The sequence below is a fragment of the Elephantulus edwardii genome, unplaced genomic scaffold (assembly GCF_000299155.1).
Source record: "Elephantulus edwardii isolate Elephantulus edwardi_28Jun2011 unplaced genomic scaffold, EleEdw1.0 scaffold00346, whole genome shotgun sequence".
Taxonomy (NCBI): domain Eukaryota; kingdom Metazoa; phylum Chordata; class Mammalia; order Macroscelidea; family Macroscelididae; genus Elephantulus; species Elephantulus edwardii.
In genome coordinates, this window is record NW_006400096.1 from 1,880,601 (window position 1) to 1,891,578 (window position 10,978).

The following is a 10,978-nucleotide window of genomic DNA, read 5'->3' on the forward strand; positions in this document are numbered from 1 at the left end:
TATATATATATATATATTGCTGTTGTTGTTATGTGTCATCAAGTCACTTGTGACTCATAGCGACCCTATGTACAACAGCCCTTAGACCTGCTCTATCCTGTGCTAACTTAACTTTCTCTGACACACTTACCTTCACTATCCCAGTCACTAAATCAATCAATCTCATCAATGGTCTTCCTTTCTTTCTCTGTCCCTCCACCTTTCCAAGCATGATGTTCCTCTCTGGTCTCTCCTTGCAACATGCCCAAAGTATGTCAGACGAAGCCTCAGAATCCTTGCCTCCAAGGAGCAGCCTGGATTCACCCTCTCCAAGATGAACTTGTTTGTTCTCTTAGCAGTCCATGGTATAATCAACACTATTCTCCAGCACCATAGCCCAAAGGCATCAATTCTCTTTCTACCAGCCCTACTTGTCAGCTCTCTGATGTATAGCAAACAATTGTATCAGGCACCCCTTAGTCTCTAGACTGACATCATTGCTTTTCAGTACTCTGGAGAGGTCCCTGACTGGCGGACTTTCCAAGTGCAGTTCATCTTTTTATTTCCTTGCTGCTCATACCAAGAGTGTTGACTGTGGAGCCAAGCAACTAAAGCTGTTAACAGTTTCAACCTCTTCATCTTCTATTTATATATATATATATATATATATATGTGTGTGTGTGTGTGTGTGTGTGTGTGTAATGTGTGTATATATATATATGGGGAGTTGTGTGTGTGTGTATATATATATATACATATAAGATTAAAAGGGTAAAGGGAGAAAAGGTATGGAAGAAGGAAGAAGAAATCACTAGGACAGCATAGGTTAGTGGGGGATGGGAGGGCAAAGGAATAGGTAAGGTGCAATGAGAACTTGAGAAAATAGGGGAACAAAAGTAATAGATCAGGTGTCTGTCTCTACATCCTTTCAATGTGGGAGGTCTGTCCCGTTGGGGATGTAACTTTCTAATAAATCTATCTTTACTATTTTATCCTGGAAAAAAGTAATAAATCAGGAGCAGCTAATTATATAAAACACAATGTACAGAAATGATTGTATAAAATAAAAATTTACATGAAACACCCTCTGCAGCAGATGCTACAGGATCTCCTCAGCTGAAGGACTGTAGTTTACAATATGAATTGAAGCTCAACATAAAAACAAAACAAAACAAAACAGAGTTGAGCAAAGTGGTAGCTTGTAAAAAACAAATTTAATGAGTTTTCTTTGATAGGCTTTGGTTTCCTAGAAATGGTCTGCTAATAAATGGCAATATTAATTCCTCCTTTCTAGCACTAACTAATAATCTCTTCTCACTTTCTTCTTTCTTTGTAAGTCTCTTAAATGTTCATATATTTATTTATTTTGGTTTTAAAATGTTTTATGATATAACGGTTTTGGTTATTTTTTAGCTTGTTTTTGAGTTTTGGTATCAGAATTACATTAGCTTCTAAAAATTACTGGATGACATCCAGCTTTGTAAGTACTAAGATCATTAAATTAACGTGGAAATATTTTGTTCATAGAATACTTGAAAGAAGTGATTAAAAATACCTTTTGGGTCAAACTTTAGCCACCATAAAATTTTATTAATGGTTTTACTGCAATTGTTTCCAATTTACACATGAGTTTTAAAGGTAGATTCTTATTTTCTAGTCTGGAAAATCCAGATTTTTCAGCACTCTTACATAAGCATAATATATTTTAACATTTCCCACCTAAATTTCAATTCCCTTTTATCATTCCAGACAGTGTATGGTGTGTTTTTTCCCTCATTTTCTTCCTCCTCACTGACCTAATTTCCATGTAATGCAGCTAACATTCTCATTTATTCTTTCCTGGCCATTTACATTTTGTTACACTTAAAAATCAATTATTATTTCTCATTCATATTTTTTACAGGAGATACAGAGAAAACAAGCTTTGTACATATTGTTAGGATTCGCCAGTCCTTGGAAAAGGACATCGTGCTTGTAAAAGTGTGTGAGTGTGTGTGTGGGGTGGGGGGGGTGTCAGTAAAAGAGAGAAAGACCCTCAACAAGTTGTTATAGTTGACTCAACAGTGTCTAACAACAATTACCGTCTTCAGATACAGCAGAGAATAGATCAAGACTTCATTGTGTTGTCCATAGGATCACTACAAGTAGTCATCAACTTGACAGCACCTAACAAAAAGAACAAACATTACATACTGTGTTAATGCATTCATTATAATCAATTCATTACAAACAATGTATCAATGTTTGACATCAGAAAATCGTGAATAGAGATGAGAAACAAGATTTGAACTGTCTGTATAAAATTTCTGCTAATATTCAAATGTACAAAATTTCAAGTGGAGGATTTAGTTATCTTTAACACTTAGTAAAAAAACCTGACAAATATATTTCACAAAGTACTGGGTATAATTTTAGCTTATTTTATGGGATATGTGTTACACAGAATGTATCAGAACCCATATGCTTTTAGAGAATAATCTAAAAGGTAGAATGGAATAGTGCAAGTAGAAAGCAATATGTACTGGCCAAATAACAATTTGCTGACCTGGGGACAATATGTTGTTGTTGTTGTTGTTGTTAGGTGCCGTTGAGTCATAGACGACTCATAGCAACCTTATGAAAGAACGGCCTGAGCACTGTTCGTACATAGAGTTTCCGGAGGCAAGCCATTTCGGAAGTGGATGCTGCTCCTGCTTCCAGGCTTGTTTTAGTCGGAAAGCTTCAGCCAACACTGTCCACCATGGGTACCCATTACCACGTTTAGCACATCACTGTCGCAGTCTTCAGGATCACAGCAACCACGAGTTACCTCTGTACAGCAAAGCACAGACCAGTGCTATAGCACCTAGAAGAATGGGGACAATACAGTCACATGTAAATTACAGCAACAGCAGCCAGAGTATGAGTGAAGGTGATTAAGAGGCAACATATATCATCTTAAAGAAACTTTGATCTCAAGGGATTTAAAGAAATTGTGTATAACTAGATGCTAAAGGAAGGATTGAAGAAAACATGACATTTTGGGGTTTTTACTAAGATGAGGACAATTCAAACCTGCCTACTTGTTGAGGTCCACCTCTGTCTGTCAATTTGTTATACTGTGGCTTGCATGTTGCTGTGATACTGGGAGCTTTGGTCCAGACATTTCAAATCTCACAGGGTCACCCATGGTGCACAGGTTTTAATGGAGCTTCCTAACTAAGATAAATGAGGAAGAAAAATCTGAATCTCTGTTGCTGAAGATTAGCCAATGAGAGCCCTCTACAACATAACAGAATATCATCCGTTATAGTGCTTCAAGATGAGTCGTTGGCTGTCAAACGGCACTCAAAGTATTCAGTATTCATAACAGTGACCCTGAGTGTACCAATGATTATAAAGATGGTGCAGGACTGGGCATCAATTCTGTCATATATGAAGTCACCAAGAATTGTCAATGTTTTGATACCCTCTAACAGCATTTGTTGAGTATAAAGAGCCAGTAGAAAGGGAACTGTTGAAGCACAGTTTAAAAATGGAGATCTTAATAACATCCATTTTTTTTCTGCAAGTCACTTGTACTTCCCAGTGCTTCAATTTGCTTATCTATAAACAAAGATCAAATACTATCTTCTTCATTGCATTATTGTGAAGATTACGATGCATGTTTTATGATCACATGCATTGTAACTGCTAAAACAAGTAGTAAATAAAAAACAATTGCTGTCAAGTTTCTGACACATGACTGACCTATTGAGTTTCTAAGGTTGTAAATCTTAATGGAAGCAGACTATCTTGTCTTTATCCCTTAGCTGCAGATTCAAACCACCGACCTTTTGTGTTAGCAGCTCACTGATAATGCATTATACCAAAACAGTTATCATGAAACCACTCTGAGTCCTGGCCACTCCATGTGTTTCAGCAGAGAGTAGTGCTCCATAAAATTTTCAACTGCTGAGAGTTCAGAAGTTGGAAAAGAAGCCCTTTTCATCCAATAACCTTTGGGTGGACTTGATTCAGCAACCTTTTAGTTTGAAACCAGCATGTTAACTGTTTTCACCACTTAGTGATGCCATAAATGCTAAAGTAAGTATCTTGTACTTGTTACCTCTGGGTCACACTTGCTTAAAATAATTTTGAATGTCTTCTGAAAGTTCATTAGTATATTAAGCTGAGAAATGAGCTATAAAATCAATGCACAATGGAACAAAACATTTTTAGTGGTAGGAATTAATATAATTTCTCAGACCACAGCCCTCATGACCCAGATTGAGTGATTTAAGAATAAAAGTTAATTTGTCAGGAATGGAAACTAGATCAATTGGGGCTACATAGAAAGCAAACATCATGAGGATAGATTTGGGCTGTGTCCAACCAGTGTTACCTGCTTAACAGAAGACTTTGATGCAAAAGTTCAACGAATTCAGACTCTGAGAGAATATTTTGCCTGTCAAAAAAGATGGAAGCATAATGCCCATCTTATCCTTATTTCATTATCTCAAGGAATTGTGCACATTCTGACTTTTATGTCAAGGGCTGCAGCCTTCAATATGGATTGAATATCAACATCAAGAAAACAAAGATTCCCGCTGCTGAGCCAATTGGCAGCATCATGATAGACCGTGAAGAGATTGAGATTGCTAATAGTGTTTGCTTGGCTCCACAATCAATAGTCTTGATACCAGCAGCTAGGAAATCAAAAGACGAAATGTATTGGGAAAGTCTGTCAAGGACATCTTAAGAGTGCACCTGATCCAGGTCATAGCCTTCACAATTACATGCTATGCATCCAAAAGCTGGACAACGATTAGGGATGATAAAAGGAGAATGGATTCATTGAGCTGTGGTGCTGGGAAAAAGTATTGAATATACCATGTACTTGTAAAAGAACAAACAGATTGGACCTAAAGAGGGTGAAACCAGGCTGCTCCTTGGAGTCAAGGATTCTTTATCTGACATGTTTTGAGCATGTTGCGAGGAGGGACCAGTCCTAGGAGAGGGACATCATGCTTGCGAGGGTGGAAGGACAGCACAAAAGAGAAAGACCCTCTATGAAATGAATTGACTCAGTGATTGGGGTAATGAGTGTAGGTCTGTTAGAGAAATTAAGGTTGGCTCAGGATAGAGCAGAATTCAGAACTGTTGTACATAGGGTTGCTATGAGTTGCAGGCTGCTTGCCATTATACAGAACAACAACAAACAAATCATTGTTTGTAATTTAGCTTTCCCTGGACTTTGGCATACAAGAAGAGCATACACGATGTATGTGAGTATGAGGTCCTTTAATTCATGTTGCAATAATGTTGACCATCACTCACTGTTCTATCTACCAAGAATAAAGACACGTGGTGACCGTATTGTACAACAAGAGGGCGACTTCACTGCTATTTATCTTATTCCAACTCTAAGGATGCACATCATTCCAGAGCCAACTCCTTCATCTGTTTCCTAGGGAGAAACTTCTAGGTTCAAACTGATGCCCTTTCAATGAGCAGAACAACACTAAACCTAACAATGCAACACAATGGAGAAAACTGCTCATCAAAACAAATGGTGCTTTCTTGGTTTTTTCCCTTTTTTTTCCTTGTCACCTAACTAGAATACATCTCTTAGTTTCCCTTGAAATCCTATAAGACTTCAAATCATTTCATTCTGATTCAACCCCTGCTAAAATTTTGCCTTTTAACAAAAATCTTGTTAAAAATAAGACTTTTTTTTTAATATAGGCATAAGTTTCATCTGAAGATCCTATCACAATGTAGGTTCTGATTCAATATATCTGGAGTGGAAATGCAAATTCTCAGCAAGGCATCAAACGAGAATGAGCTATTTCAAAGATATGCAACTTTGCTGTTGTTGTTGTTGTTATGTGCCGTCGAGTCGTTTCCGACTCATAGCGACCCTATGCACAACAGCCCTAAACCCTGCTCTATCCTGCGCCAACCGCACCGCCTCTGACACACCCATCCCGATTACCCCAGTCACCAAATCAATCCATCTCATAGAGGGTCTTCCCCTCCTGCGCTGTCCCTCCACCCTCCCAAGCATGATGTCCCTCTCCAAGGACCCGTCCCTCCTGGCAACATGTCCAAAGTATGTCAGACGAAGCCCCAGAATCCTTGCCTCCAAGGAGTAGCTTGGTTTAATCCTCTCCAAGATGAATCTGTTTGTTTTCCTGGCAGTCCAGGGTACATTCAGTACTCTTCTCCAGGACCACAGCTCAAAAGCATCCACTCTCCTTCTGTCCTCCCTAGCCTACCTATTATAACAAGAGTCCATGTGTTATGTCCACTTTTCAACGTAGCCCGTAGATAATTTCCGTGCATGTTTTTCTAATTCTGCATGACTAAGTGAAAACAACTTCCAAGATGTCCTTGAAAACAATGTGTTGCATTTAGAAAGACCACTGCCATCCTGGATGGCTGAATGACTCCAAGGAGCAATCTCCCCATTCAACCCACCTTTCCTTAATTGTTATTCAAGCAAAAATATAAACATCTGTTGTGTTTGAGTCACTATGCATTATTCTTATTATTTCCTGCAGAATTACTCTGAATTATTCTGGACTTACTAAGCTAAATTATGAGACGAACTCAACTGGGAATAGACATGAGCATCAAAGTACATCAAGCAGAAGAAAGTACAAATAGCAAACTGATAATGACTTTTTTTCCTTTTAACTGTTTTTTCTTGTTATATGAATTTTATCAGGGTTTTTTTTTTACATTTTTATAGTGTTTCAGTAATGTACACTGTGTTTTATACTATATTTCCTTTATATTGCATTTCATACTCATTCATATACACTGTACTTCATACAATCACTGTTGGTCTATGCTTATTATCACCCTGTATTTTCAAGTCCCCATTGACTTTTTCCTATTCATTCCCAATCCCTTCCCATCTGCCCACTAATCTCTGACTCCCAGTGATCCCCACCTTTCTCCTTTTCGTACCCCCTTACAGCCCTCCCCTTCCTCTTTAGGATGTCACACACATCTAACTAGCTATCCTTCTATTTGCTTCTTGCAATATTTGTCCAATGAGACTGAGTTAGTTTGTTCAGTATAATGCTCTCTAGACCCTCCCACGTTATATAGCATTTCACAAAATCATTGTTCCTTAGTGTAGTATGCCATTCTGTGATTCCATCATAATTTCTCAACCTGTTTATTGATGAGCGTTTGACCTATTTCCATGTTCTTGCTATTGTGGATAATACTTCTGTAGACTTCAGTGTACATATCTCTGTTTGTATCTCAGTTTTTATTTCCTTGGGATATGTTCCTAGCAGTGGAATGGTTGGGTCATATGGGATTTCTAAGTTCAGCTTTTTCTGGAAACAGCAAACTGCCTTCCAGAGTCATTGTACCATTTTACAATCACACCAGTAGTGCATGAAAGTTCCAATTTCTCCACATCCTCTCCAACACTTACTGTTTGCTGTGCTGTAAAATTTTGCTCCTGGGGTGAGATGGTATCTCTTTGTGATTTTCATTTTCATATCTCTGATTGCCAGTTATTTTGAGCATTTCTTCATGTCTCTGTTGGCTATTCGAATGTCTTTCTTTGTGAAAAGTCTTTTTGTGTCTTTTATCCCCTCTGTCACTGTGTTATCAGTCTTTTGCTTGTGGATGCCCTCTAATATTCTGTAAACTTTCATTACGAGACCTTTGTCTGAGATGTCATTCCTAAATATTTTCTCCCACTCTGTATGTTTTCTTTTCACCCTTTTGGAAAAAGTTTTGATGCACACAGGAACTTGATTTTTTAAAAGGTTCCATTCATCAATTTTAGAAGGTCTTATTCATCTATTTTATCCTCTTGTGATTGTGCAGAAAATGATCTTAAAATACTGTCTGTCATGGTGACCCATGTTCTACTTAAGAAGTTTGATTAATGTAAGTCGGGCCCTATAAAACCATCATTATGTATATGACTCATTATGTATACTGACAAATTCTGGATTCTGAACCTTAGACTCTTAGATGGTGCTTATTTGATTAAGTTCAACTTTATGAGGCCACTTGTTAAACTGTCATATTCTACATGTAATTTTTAATTTTGGTATTGAAATGATGTTGCTGTAGTATAACTGTTGAGTTGGAACCACTCAAAGCTGCCCTTGTAATGGATTTTCAGCGGCTGTAAATCATACAGGAGGAGATTGTCCATCTTTCTCCCCCAGAGTAGCTAGCTGGTGGGTTCACACCATGTGCCCGGGTTGGATGGAAGCAGAACTCCTTACCATTTAAGCCACCACAGCTCCCTAATACATAGGTATGACAAATAGCAGCTAAATAGACAGCTGGGCCTAGGACCATAAACATGCTCTGTGCGTGTCCCTTAGTCATGCAAATGTTTTTCAGCACCTTGGGCATTCCTTAGATGAAAACTGAGTAAACTTGTCTGGTTTTTTCCTCATTCAGATTTCCGTGACATTTTGCTATATCATTATTTGTTCTTGTTAAGTGTTGTTGAGTTGGAACTGACTTCTAGCTGAGCCTCCAGCAGGTTTTCCAATGGCTGAAAACACATGGGAGGTGATTGCCCATCTTTCTTTCATAGGGCAGCTGATGTATTCTCTCACCCTGCCTTTGGATTTGCAAGTGCAGCTCCTCACACATTGTTGTTGGCTTTATTCTTGTTAGGAGCCATCAAGTTGAGTATGACTCCTACGACCTTACGAGCAACAAATCTGAATTTGCCCCATCCGTTGCCATCTTCACCCTCTCTGTTGTACTTGAGTCGATTATTACATCTGCTGAGAGCCTCCCTCTCTTTATCTGACCGCCCACTTTGCCCAGCATGATGTCTTTTGCAAGGACTAGTCTCTCTGACAACATGCTCAAAAAATACGAGATGAAGATTTATTATCTTTGCCTCTCAGAAGAAACCTGGTTGCATGTTCTCCAAAACAGATTGTGATTTTGGCAATCAATATGTTTTTACCCAAGACTACAACTGAAAAGTATAGATTCTGAGAGGTCTTATCCATAAGACCACTTCATTCTTGCCATTCCAAGTTCATGGGGAGCATACATTTTACGTGATCCAATAATCTTAGAGTCATAGTCCTTAACCTAAACATAAGGTAATGTGAGGAGTACAAGGCATTGATACTTTCACACATTTTCCCGTATAACCATGATTAGCCTTTCAATTGCCCCAGAAAGTCAATAGCACACATTAGGGCCTACCAGCAAATCTGTAACTTTTTATTTAATCTTCCGGGAGATTTCATCAAGCTCTCTTTAGAAGAAATTAAAGGAACATTTTTCATTTCTCCTCTACCTCCTAGCCACTGCTTGTTTACAAAGATCAATATGAATTTGATGGAAAATACACCTAGACCACAAGCTGAACTCTTAAGAATGACAGTACAGAACCAACCAAATTTGAGACCCCCCGCACCTCCCCAGCAGATTGTTCAGGCCAAAGTTGGTGTCTCCCTAGGTATTAGACAGATCATCAGGACCAAAGGATAACCTCCACAGTGGTTAGGTGCTTCCCATCACATATTCCTACCTTTTCAATTTTTACTGGGAAATATAGGATCCAACAAATAGCAGGTTTAGCCCTGAGAATCATGCATAAGCTACTAGTCTTAACGATATTTCCCTTCTGCAAAGTGAGATTCAAGCGCCACTCCCTCTACAAAGTTTTCCTGGATTCCACCTATTGGAACAAATGTCTTCCTTCCTTGTGATTTTCTACCTAATTCTTTAGGATTACAGTTTTTAGTGTTTTCACACGTGGTGGATTTCTCCTATTGGCCTGGGAGTTTACTGAGGGAAGGAAATTCCTTGAAATTCTATTCCATTGCTTTTAGGCCCCTGTAGAATTTATGTTACTGTGGGCTCTCAAAATATGTCTGTTCAATTAAACTAAAATAATATTTAAAAGTTGGTGCTAGAGAACTATTTAGTCTGTGAAAGTAAACATGTTTTTCAAATGTAAATACTAATACAAAGTCAAGCACTTAATTACTAAGCAAATATCCTGTAATTTGGATATTTTTGTGGCTTGGAAATGTTTGTAGTGTTGCAAAGAACAATTATATAATTTTATCTCTGTAAGAACCCTTAATTATTTTGACAAGAGAAATAGCAACAAAGGGATGTTCAAAATACCCAGTGTTTAAAGATATATTGCTAAATTGGCCCCAGGAAAACTGTAGTAATTTTCAGTAACAACAGTAATGATTATGTGCAAATGCTGTTTGGTAACATAATCAAGGATTTTTAGGGAGGTCTGGAGATGTGTAGTCCATAGAGAATTGTGCTACTAACAAAAGGCCTTGCCTCTCAGCTGGTTTGAATCAGCTGCTTTGAAGCCCTGAGGGAGAAATACAGGCATCTTCTCCATTGTGATTTATGAAGTCTCTGAATTTTGCTGGAGGGTCATCTACTGAGTCATCTCAAACCTGATGTCAATGAGTAACGGAGGATTTTAAGATTTAGTCTAACTTTTGCCATTTCACAGGTAAGAAAATTATATCCTTTGTTTTAATTTTAATTTCTTGACTAGTGATGTAATTTCATTTTCTTTCACACACACTAACCATTTGTACCATTTACTTGACTTACCTTGCCATGTCTTTTGACTGTTTCTCTGTTGGGATGTGTGTGAAATGGAGCTGTCTGAGGACTTGGGGGTCACTATGAGAATCAAAATACTTGCAACTTGTCCAGATGTCTTATTTTAAGTTGCATACTAAAATGTCCATGTGTGAAGGAGGGAGAGCTATCATTTATATTAATTTTCATGGCAAAGATAAGAAAATCAACTCAAATGAGGCAAAGCAAAAAAGGGAAAAAACCATTTCTTGTTTTGTAGAAGAAATGTCCAAATTTCCTAACGTCAAGTGCTACCTGATCAAGAACCTCAAACAATGCTCCAAGGCTAATATTCTTCCTCTCATCCTTGAATCTGTCTCCTGTAGATCTTGATAGAGTGTGCCTCTATTATCTCAACAAAGTCAACATGACATTCAAGTCTCTAATTAAGATGCACTCA

The 10,978-nt window shown here is 38.0% G+C and overlaps 1 pseudogene; it reads right to left on the minus strand.

The window, feature by feature from the left end:
• Window positions 1-10,556, minus strand: part of LOC102855079 — an 11,698-nt pseudogene extending 1,142 nt beyond the window's left edge.
• Between the last annotated feature and the right edge of the window lie 422 nt (window positions 10,557-10,978).